The 9,898-nt window shown below is 42.9% G+C and overlaps 1 protein-coding gene across 5 annotated transcripts in view; it reads right to left on the reverse strand.

The window, feature by feature from the left end:
- The window catches only part of CPVL (carboxypeptidase vitellogenic like), a 136,313-nt gene that overhangs the window by 126,271 nt on the left and 144 nt on the right, over window positions 1-9,898 (reverse strand). For 3 of the 5 annotated variants that reach the window (XM_023250461.2, XM_019825633.3, XM_045052545.1), the window contains exon 2: window positions 8,447-8,582. The gene's annotated coding sequence lies outside the window, so the exon portion shown is untranslated. Of the gene's footprint in view, window positions 1-6,575; window positions 6,642-8,446; window positions 8,583-9,771; window position 9,898 lie in introns of those variants that run through there. The other 2 variants (XM_045052542.1, XM_045052541.1) reach the window with 2 other exon arrangements.

Consider the following 9,898-nt stretch of genomic DNA (forward strand, 5'->3'; position numbering starts at 1 on the left):
TCTTGCCATTTGCAGCATCGCGGATGGAACTAGAATGTGTTAGGCTGAGCAAAATAAGTCAGCCATGGAAAGACAAACATATGATTTCACTCATATGCACAATTTGAGAAGCACAACAGGTGAACGTAGGGGAAGGGAAGGAAAAATAAGATAAAAGCAGGGAGGGAGACAAACCATAAGAGACTCTTAAATACAGAGAACGAACTGAGGCTTGCTGGAGGGGAGGTGGGAGGGGATGGGCAAATGGGCGATGGGCATTCAGGAGGGCACTTGTCGGGACGAGCACTGGGTGTTCTACGTAAGTGATGAATCACTGGGTTCTGCTTCGGAAACCAATACCACGCTGTATGTTAACTAACTTGAATTTAAATAAATATTTTTTAAAAAAGAAAAGAAAATGAAAGCAGGGTAAAAGGTTCGGGAGTGATGGGTGGAGGAGTGGTATTATTTTATATCAGATGGTCAGGGAGGGCCCCTGTGAGGAGGTGACCTGTGAGCAGATCTGAAGGACATGAGTGACTTCTGGGTGAAGATCCGGGGAGAAGAGAGTTCCTGGCTGGAGATCAGTGATTACAAGGGCCCTATAACAGGAGGCCAGGAGGCCAGAAACTAGTATGGCTGGAATCTGGCGAGGGAAGGGGAAAGGACAAAGCGGGGCCAGGTATCCGATCATTCGGGGTGCTGAAGCCAATATGTGTTTCAGAGGCTCAGTTCTCCCCAGCCCTGAGGCTTCCACCAGTGGTGAGACCGGTCTCATGCTCGCCTCTTGTTCATTCCCAGGACGGCGGGGCGAGAGGTGGAAAGGTTTATCTGATGGATAAATATGGGTAGTAAACTGGGCATGCTGGGCTCAACTCCCGATGTCCTCACAGTGAACTGTGTTCTTCTCTCTGCACCCAGTCTGGACTTGTAAATTGTTGGGCAAATCTGCTCAACCCTAGGCTTCAGCAGTAGGAGGTTTATTTGCCCAGAACTAAGAGTTCCAACCCAACCCAGTTTCGGTAAGAAAAATGCTATTTCACTCTCCACCTGCCTTGTTTTTTTGTCTTCTCCATTTCTCCAGAACTCAGGTGAGGGAAAGGAGTTTGCCATTCTGAGCGCTCCCTCAGAGACCCCAGGAGAATGGAAGTTGGACTTTTTTCTACGTGTAACAGGCTGGAATTTTTTTCCCACTACACCCCACTGCGAACTTTCCATCATATATATAATTGGAGCAAGGCATCCTTAACAGTATGAGCTTCACACACATATTCAGAATCTGAAGTCACATACACTCTGGCTTGCCCACACCAGCCCTGGAAAGGTATGGGAATTGATCAACTGAAATGATTTTTAAAACTCAAACCAGCCCAAATACCTTCATACAGGTAACCAAAGGGCAACAAAGTCATGGACTATAGCAAGAACAAATAAATACAGAACTAAACCTCCTCATTAAGTATTTTAAAATCAAATGTGCATAGTATCCAAAGTGGACACCCTAGAAAAAGCCCACAGATTTGTTCATCTGGCCCTTGAGCCATGGAAACACCCTCTATAATTACCCCTATAGTTTCTGAAGGAAAAACAAAAAAAACACAACAACCAAAAAACAAAGACAAAAAAACAACAACGTATTTTCACCCTCTTACTTGCTGCTTTCTCACTTTTTTCCACACCACCTTACCCCAGGCATTAATGATCTCCATATACCCAATTCAAAGGTCTTTGTCTCAGTTGCCTTCTCTGACACATTTGTCATTACCACCTTGGTAAATTTGCCATGGCCTTGCCTTTTGTGATGTGTGTTTCAGGGATCTTCTAGAATATTTTCCTTCATGTTTCCCTCTTCCTCTGCCTTGCCCCTAAACGTTAGGTGTCCCAGGAGTGTATCCTTGGTCCATGGCTTATCTTCCTCCACACGTTCTCTCCAGGGTGGGCCCATCAACTCCAAGTAGACCTTTCATTGACCCCACTCAAATAACCACTCTTCTCCAAAGCTGCAGACTCACCCACCCAGCTGTCTGCTGAACATTTTCAACCGATGCCCCATGGGCATATTAAACTCAACTTGTCAAAATGGAACCTAACCCTTCTGGGAAGGCACAGTGAATTGAGCACATGTGTTTATTTCTGCTCCCTCATTAAACCCCTCTAAAGTGAAAGTGAAGACATTTTTTTTTAAAGGTATACATCCCATGGCTGAAAAAAACAGCAAATATGGCTGATCAAAATTTTGTTGTTGCTGTTAGATGGAAAGTGAACAGATAGTGTGCAGAGAGAGAAAGCAGAATATCAATGAGAAACAAGCTAATTCATGTCACAAAACCACAGAAAGGCAAAGGGTAGGTGCCTTCTGTAGAAGGCAAAGGGGGGGGGGTTGGTGTGGCGCTGAAAACGGAGGGAGAGATGAAAATCTGTCACAGTGGGTAGAGCCTCAGATCCCTTGCAGAGGAAGAGACTCATGCTGCAGAATTTATTTATTTGTTCTTTGAGATTTATTCTCTGAGCGATTAAACCATAGAAACTCTAGATTTGAGAATATGAAATACAGTCAAAGCTGGGGAAGAGGTATCCAATTGAAAAATAAGAGAAAATCTACACACCGATATGCCTCTGGTCCTTCCAACACTCATCTTTAAGAAAGCTGGCAGCCAGCACTATATGCCTCTATCCCTCACTCTATTTAGGAGACTAAAGGATTCTTCTCTGGAATACCTGAATCCACCGAAAGATAGATATATATATATATATATACACACACACATACTAATATGTCCTCCAATAAAATCTCCTGGACCTCATCAATCAATACCAAGGAGCCAGCGGACGGCTGACAAATCCCTTCAACACAACAGAGCTTCCAACCAACAACTTGGTTTCTCCCACTTAATATGAAACTAGAATCAAAGAAGCACTGGAAATTGGAAGAAAGCCTTTGATTTGAAAGAAAAAGCAAAAGAAATTACTTGAAGGAAAAACAAACTACAAGAAACAAAAACAAAGAGTAGAACGAATAATGCTTCAATATATATATAGATAGATAGATGTATATATATATATATATATATGTATATGTGTATATATATATATATACATCTATCTATCTATCTATCTATCTATCTATCTATCTATCTATCTAGATATACAACTATCTATCTATCTATCTATCTATCTATCTATATATTGAAGCATTATATTGATACATCTATCTATACACATATACATCTTTAAGAAGATAAGAGAAGATCTTCCATTCATTAAATAACAGAATACTGCCTTAAAAAGAAATGAAGGACAAGAACATGTTCCTGAAAACCAAAAAGGTGGTAGCAATTTTAAGATTTTGATGAAAGAGTGGGACAATAAAGACACATAAGTCTCCTAGAAAATACCACTAAAAGAGAAAAGGGGGTTAAAAATAGGAGGAAAAAAAGATAATTAAGAGATTGGTTCTGGAAGACCAAAAGCCGACTAATGGGAGTTCCAGAAAAAGAAGTAAGACGCAATACAGGGGAGGAAATTATGGAAGAGATAACACAAAAATATTTAGCAGAGATATAGACATGCCTCCCATATATAAAGGGACCCACCAAGTTCCTGGATCAAAGAATGAGAAGACACAGAACACACTCCAGAAATAAAGAGGCTGTCATTAAGCTTCCAGAGAGAGAGAAAGAGATATCACAACAGAGAACCAGGAACCAAGATGGCACTGAGCTTTTCAATGGCAGCTAAAAGATGTTGGGGAAACTTGCCTCCAAAATACGAAGAGGAAAATGATCTTCACATTAGGACTGCACACTCAGCCAAACTATCAAACAAATATAAGGATAAACTGAGAAAATCTTCAGGTGGACATAAGGTTTCCAAAAATTGATTCTTAACATACCACTATTCAGGAAGCTACTGGTAGATGGGTTCCACCGAAAGAAGGAAGAAAACCAAGAAAGAGAAAGATGTAAGGTCTCACTCGTAGGGGAGCTAATGCAGAAGAGAAAACCCAGGAGGACAGCTATGCCTGAAGAGCCACCAGTCCACCAGTGCAGTTTGGAACAGTAAGACCAGTGTTTTGGTTGTTTTTTTCACCTACATACATCAACTATGTGGACAGAAATCATTAGGAACTCAAAAACTACACTTAGTATCGTCTCTAAACATGTCCCTACTTCCCTATTTTTCTGTCTTGGTTAGAAGTACTTTCAAAGTGCTAATGTCTTACATTTTAACCATATACATCAGTTAAGCTGAAAGTCTGATCAAAAGGGGGGGATTGTTAAAAAGAAAACTACAGGGGCGCCTGGGTGGCGCAGTCGGTTAAGCATCCGACTTCGGCCAGGTCACGATCTCGCGGTCCGTGAGTTCGAGCCCCGCGTCAGGCTCTGGGCTGATGGCTCAGAGCCTGGAGCCTGTTTCCGATTCTGTGTCTCCCTCTCTCTCTGCCCCTCCCCCGTTCATGCTCTGTCTCTCTCTGTCCCAAAAATAAATAAACGTTGAAAAAAATAAAGATGCCCAAACACCCAATTAAAATTAAAAAAAAAAAAAAAGAAAGAAAACTACAGGCCCACAAGGGCTTCACTTAGGCCAAGTCCCCAAACCAAGGCTTAATACATAGTCTAACTTCGGTTCCAACCTCCCCCAGAAACGCAGTCTTAACCAGTCAGTCAGGTATTTTCTGATGAGTAGCTGTGAGTCTGCCACATGGGAGGGGCCCTCTCTGTCCCCCTTGGGAAGATGAGGTCATCTGCATGATAAGACCCCTTGCTGTCCCCCCTACAAGAAAGGTGAAAGATCCTTTTCTTTTGCTAATAACTTTCTTTTTACAACTTCTCAGAAATCCCCTCCACTTTCTAGATGGAATGCTAACCAATTCACAACTTAATAAAGCCAATTAGATCTTTAAAAAAAATTGTTTAGGTTTATTTATTTATTTGGGGGGCAGAGGGGCAGAGAGAGAGGGAGAGAATCCCAAGCAGGTTCTGCACTGTCAGGACAGAGCCCAACGTGGGGCTCAAACTCATGAACTGTGAGATCATGACCTGAACCAAAATCAAGACTTGGTTGCTCAACTGACTGAGCCACCCAGGTGCCCCAGAGCCAATTCTATCTTTTTTTAAAAAAAAAAAAAAAAAGGAAAGAAAAGAAAAAAATACTCTCAAAGCACTGAAGCTAGAAACCCCAGCTTCTTTCTGGATTTCTCTGTCTCCTCGCTGCCTTCTCACAGCCAATCAATCGCCAACTGAATCCCTTAGCTGTTTTTCAAATTTTCCCTCTCCTCACCAGCGCTACTCCCATGTCTTAATCTAGGTCCTTAACATGACTTGCCTGGACCATTGTAAATCTCCACGCTGATTCCTGACCCTGACCTTAACTCCGAGTCTGGTGAATTTCCCCACACTCTTCATTTGCGTTTGTCTTTCTTATTTTGCTGGCCCAAGGGTTTTACACATTTTCAAACTATATTGCATGGCAATAGATAATGAACACATAGGCAAGATCTCAGCATAAAGTAGGAAGTGGGTAAACAGCAGGATGGAGGAGAAGTCAACAAACAGAGAGCAATTGCAGACAGCCTTGAAGATGTGTTCAGAGCCTCCGTCTTCTAGTGACCAGGTACGGAGGGCTCTACATTTTGAAAAGAATATTATGGCCACAGTGTGAGGATGGATTTAAATGAAAAGACAGAAGGCACAGATACAAGTGAATACACTTTACTGTAATCCAGAGTTAAGATGATGGAGCCTAAACAGGTAAGGGCAGTGGTAATAGTGTGGACAGGGCCGACTTAAAAATAATTAGAAGGTAAAATTAGCAGGAGCTTGGGAGAGATGAAATATTATATGTTGAAATAGAACAGAATCTAGGATGATTCCCAGATCTGACTTAAATGGCTAGGCAGATGGTGGTGTCATTAACTAAGATCTCTCACTACTTGATTCTGCCATGAATTTAACTAGCATTAGTGCATTAATGTGCGTGTGTGTGTGTGTATGTGTGTATAGGGATGAGTGGAAAATCAGACCCCTGAGAAATTGAAAAGCAGCCCTGCTGGTAATCACATTACAATGCTCCCACCACAACAGTGACAATGTTTCTGCATGCCCAAGGCCATACTGCAGCTGTAAAATGACTGTCAATCCTTTCTTCTGGGTAGTTACTGCTCTCTTAGCCCTGTGTCCCCCAGCCCCGCTTTGTTCCTCCACCTCCTGAACCAAGACCTCTGAGACAGTCATTTGCTGAACTGCCTTGAATGCCTCCCACCCCCGCTTCCCTGATCCCTCCCTTGCCTCACTCGGCCCAAGGCCAAACCTTTCAGAAGCCTCTCCCTCTATCCCAACCTCTTCGTGATCCGTTCTCCTTTGCTGCAGGTAAGCAAATACAACTAATTTTGCGTCCTTATAAATGAAGTTAGAGAAACCATAAAATCGAGAGGGAAGAGACCATAAAGGTCTCTAAGCGGGCAGCTGAGGGCTCTGTATATTATTCTGTGACAAGAAAGCAAGCATCTGCCACAATTCCTGAATATACAATGTTCGATTATGAAATTTTTCAGAAAAGCTGAAACAATTTTACAACTTTAGGTAGGTGTACCCTACCTAAATTCCGTCGTCATTCAACTGGTATTGATTTAGTGCCTTCTATTTGCCTGGAGCTATGCTTACCTGTAAAGACATAAAAGCCAGAGTAACGTTAGGGAACAAGGAAGGGTTTGATTTGACCGGAGCAGAGTTTGTGAAGGGGTCAGGTGACTTTGGTCTGCGCGGTCACGTTGGGAGTCACATGGAGGACACTGAATTTCATGGCAGGAAGTTTATACTTCCTCCTGGCTGCAGTCAGGAGCCATTGAAGGCATTTAAGGAGGGGAGTGTCTTGTGCTTTAAAAAGTTCATTCTAGGGGCACCTGGGTGGCTCAGCTGGTTGAGCATCCAACTCTAGATCTAGGCTCAGGTCTTGACCTCAGGGTTGTGAGTTTGAGTTCCGAGTTGAGCCCCACATTGAGCTCCACACTGGGTGCGGAGTCTACTTAAAAAAAAAAAAAAAGCTCATTCTAGCATCACTGTTAGGCTGGAGTGGAGAGGACCTAAAGTCTGAGAGCTAAGTTAAAGGCCTTCACACATGTCCTGGGACAAGTAAAGTCGTTCAACTGTGAACAGAATGGATTGCGGAGAGAGAAAAAGGAGAATCAAACCATATAATTACACAAAGATACGTCTAGGCGTCTTTTTGAAAGATAAGTAATAGGATATTGAATCCCAAAAGGGAAAGGTCTAGGATACCTACATGCATCTTTTGGCCTGGAAATAACCCCAATAATTTGAAAGCAGCCACGAATTAGAATCGGACTATGGAGAAAAGGTTAAGAGATAAGACCCAAGGATATTGGAAATATGCTAAGAATTTGCTTTTTCAGGCCAATAGATCTAAGGACCTAAAAAGTTATCCCCTCCCCTCCTTATCTTACTCCCCAGGTTCTGGTTTAAAGCAATGAAAGAAAAGCATGTGGTTTCACATACAATGCTATACCTGCAGTATCTCCAAGGGAGAGGAATCTCAGTAATCTGGGTTCAGTTCAGTTACGCTTAGCATTTGGGCCTTATGACAAAGCACTTGATCACTGTCCTGATGAATTCAATCCATTATGGCTTAAATCTTTGAACTTGCAAATATATAGCATAAAAGTTTAAACTCCATTCCTGGTTCTGGCCAAGAAGGTACAGTTTTCAGCATTCTGTCCAGCTTACCCTCTCCCAAGTCTATATAGATATTAATGAGTCATTTTTCCAAAAGTACCTTCCTAATTATGAGAAACCTCCCTACATCAGTTCTTTTAAATGTTCTTAGTTCTGTCCATGAAAACCCCACATTATTAAACCCCTGGGAATGCTAAACTGAATAATCACATTTGCTCTTTAAAATGAACTTACAGGGGCGCCTGGGTGGCATTTAAGTTAAGCGGTTAACTTAAGTCGGTTAAGCGGCCAACTTCAGCTCAGGTCACGATCTCGAGGTCCGTGAGTTCGAGCCCCGCGTCAGGCTCTGGGCTGATGGCTCAGAGCCTGGAGCCTGCTTCCGATTCTGTGTCTCCCTCTCTCTCTGCCCCTCCCCCATTCATGCTCTGTCTCTCTCTGTCTCAAAAATAAATAAAATGTTAAAAAAAAATTAAAAAAATAAAATAAAATGAACTTACATTTGGGGCACCTAGGCGGCTCAGTCAGGTAAGCATCTGACTCTTGTTTTCAGCTCAGGTCCTGATCTCACGGTTGGTGGGTTTGAGCACTGTGTTGGGCTCTACGCTGACAGAGTGAAGCCTATCTGGGATTCTCTCTTTCCCTCTCTCTCTCTCTCTCTGTCCTTCCCTTGCTCGTGCACACACACACACACACACACACACACACACACACTCTCAAAATAAATCATTAAACTTTTAAAAAATGAACTATACTTCTTATTAAGAATGGGCCATTACCTTGGGAATTTCGGTGCTAATAAAGGAGTATCCGATGTTATCTGAGGCAGTAACTAAGCTCTCCTCTTACTATCTTGATTCGGTGCATACCAGGGTGGTACTCAACACTCAGTCTTCCCTCTGACAAATCATATGCCTTCCGAAACAAAAACAAAGTCATTAGCAAATACTGTCATGCTGTTTGCTTCTTGTTTTTCTTTTCTCAAGGGAAGTGAACTGGTAAGCCCTGCGGACTTTCCAGATAACTCTTCTAAGTCATTTAAAGTACCTGTCAGTCAAAACCCACTTATTTCTCGGACTATAAAGTCAGCGCAGGAGAACCCCCCACTATAAACTGGTTTATAAGATGGACTCATATGTATTGTGAGACCAATTTTGCCTCTCCAAAAAAAAAAAAAAAAAAAGAATGCAACAGCTTCTTGCTAAGAACACTTTCATTACAATACAAAGGGTTTCCACTGGACTTAGATTAACCTGGAGTACAAATCTAGAAAGCCCCATCAGCCAAAGGGTCTTGACAACTGTACAGACTTTCACATGCCAACAAAGCCAGCGTGATCCACTTTACCAAAAGTGTAAAAGTTCCTATTTGGAACAACTTTCTTTCTTAAAAGTTATTTTTCAAGTTAGCAAAATACATTCTAGTTAGATGGTTTTTTTCTTCTTTACATCTCTTTTTACTCATCTCACACCCAAAATAGTAAAAAGTTAGTTGTACATTTAAGTGGAGGAGAAAAAAATAAGTGTCTTTAAAATGGGGAGACTGAGGCTTAATAAACTTAAAACCTTTGCTCAAGGTCACCAACTAACAAAACGCATCGGTGGGATTAAATCCAAAATTTACCAAAGCCTATTTTTTCCCATGAAGCGAAGCTGTCCTCAAAGGTACTGGATGCTTCCCACTGGCTTCTAGGAACTTCCCTGCAAGTACTGAATGCACTTGGCCAGGAGCTCGTCCAGCTGTCCTATGCCCTGGTTTTCTCCTAATCCTATAGTCCATGTCTTTCCCCTGCTTTCCTTCCCTCTATCGGGCTAAATCTCCTTTTGTGAGATGCTCAGATCAAAGGCATTTCCCTCTTCCAAAGCACCCACGAAATCAAAACATCCCAAAGAGACGTCTTGAGGGAGGCAAGGATGTGCCCCCACTTAGCGCCAAGAGTGTCCCACACCTTCGCGTGTCCCTGGGAGGCTCCTCAACTGGGAGGTTTCCTGGCCTGGAAGAGGCCTGCGTGCAAAGGCCTCGGTGGTGCCAGGGGCCTTCTGGAATGTTCCCCGGGGGCCGGGCGCACCCAGAGCCAAGTGCAAGGCATCCCCAGTTCCCCAACCTGGAAACTCCGGAAACTCCAAGCCGGCCAAGATGATGCTACCTCCCTTCTTGAGCACAGGGCTTCTGAGATACCTGCCGTGCGCTCCCCGAGTCCCTGGGACACTGCGAGGACCCGCTGCACCGCG

This window comes from Felis catus, chromosome A2 (genome assembly GCF_018350175.1).
Source record: "Felis catus isolate Fca126 chromosome A2, F.catus_Fca126_mat1.0, whole genome shotgun sequence".
Taxonomy (NCBI): Eukaryota; Metazoa; Chordata; class Mammalia; order Carnivora; family Felidae; genus Felis; species Felis catus.